This window comes from Galeopterus variegatus, unplaced genomic scaffold (assembly GCF_000696425.1).
Source record: "Galeopterus variegatus unplaced genomic scaffold, G_variegatus-3.0.2 Scaffold116, whole genome shotgun sequence".
NCBI classification, from domain to species: domain Eukaryota; kingdom Metazoa; phylum Chordata; class Mammalia; order Dermoptera; family Cynocephalidae; genus Galeopterus; species Galeopterus variegatus.
In genome coordinates this window covers 674,498-676,192 of record NW_007726227.1, presented here as the reverse complement: position 1 = coordinate 676,192, position 1,695 = coordinate 674,498, and positions in this window count along the sequence as shown.

Genomic DNA, 1,695 nt, shown 5'->3' with positions numbered 1-1,695 from the left:
GGGAGGGTACAGCAAATATGTGGCCATCTTTCCTCTGTCTCACCTGCATTGATTCTCTTTTCCATACCATTTATCACCTTCCAAAATACTAGGCAATTTAATTATTTATTAGGTGTACTGCTTATTGTTAACCTATTCATATTTGAATATAAGCTCTGCCAGGGTAGTGATCATTTTCTGTTTTCTTGCTTAGTGTATTCTGAACACCTAGAAATTTTGTCTGGAACATGGTAGGTGCTCATTTAATAATTGTTGAATGCTGAATGAGTTATTTCATTTAATCCTCTTATTACCCTTTGAAACTCTTCCATTATTATCTCCATTTTACAGATGAGAGACTGAAGCACAGAGAGATTAAGTTCCTTGTTCAAAGTCTCACAGCTAGTGAGTGGCAGAATGAGGGTTTGAACCCAGGTCTCTCTGATGCACTTTTATGGGTCAGAAACTAATTCCACACCAGGGAAGAAATTCAGCACACGAAGGGTCAAGCAATTGTGGCCTTTCTTGGCTTCTCAAGCCAAAATAGTGACTGGCCCTGGGTCCATTGTTCTCCCTTGAGGTGACGTATCTCACACACTGACTTTGTCTTCTTTTTTTTTTTTTATTTATTTATTTATTTATTTATTTATTTATTTATTTATTTATTTATTTATTTATTTATTTATTTATTTATTTATTTATTTATTTATTTATTTATTTATTTATTTATTTATTTATTTATTTATTTATTTATTTATTTATTTATTTATTTATTTATTTATTTATTTATTTATTTATTTATTTATTTATTTATTTATTTATTTATTTATTTATTTATTTATTTATTTATTTATTTATTTATTTATTTATTTATTTATTTATTTATTTATTTATTTATTTATTTATTTATTTATTTATTTATTTATTTATTTATTTATTTATTTATTTATTTATTTATTTATTTATTTATTTATTTATTTATTTATTTATTTATTTATTTATTTATTTATTTATTTATTTATTAAAAAAAAAAAAAAAAAAAAAAGAAAAACAAACAAACTAATTCACCCACATACTGACTTTGTCTTCTTTTTCCCAGGAAGACCCGCAAGGAGAAAGCTCATGTCAGATGCTATGGGAAATCGAGTGAGGGTGAGCTGGTGGCTCCCTCGGTGCTGCAGGCACTGAGAGTTGATGTGGGACCCTGGGAAGTAAAACTGTTCTTACTTCGACTGTGAGGTCAAGCCAGGCACAGTGGTGATGAGCAGCTTTCTGCATTCCTGTTGAATAATTCCACATAATCTCTTCCTGACTATATTTAGACGATCACGATGTCTGTGTCTGCTAAGATGACACAATCCACGGACAATGTCTCCGAAGCCACCCCATGTAGGCAGAGTCCGATGTCTGCAACCACGCCTTTCCCATCCCTTCCTTCTCTCCTCCCCTCACAAATGTCAAGCTTCCCAGTGTGTCCAGAGAGAAGCCAACCTCCCTGGCACTTTTTTGGGTCATCCTTGGAATCCCTCAGTGAATGACATCATATGACCTTGTTAAATCTGCAAAAATCTTTTCCTTCTAAATGTAAGTATTTGGGTGAATGTGATTTCCTTTGGGATGGAGGGTCAGGATTCTGGCAGCTGGAGAAGTTCTCCACAGCTTGTCCTTTGTTTTTCTTTTGTCCCAGCTCCAGGACCCCCCCCCCCCCCCCCCCCC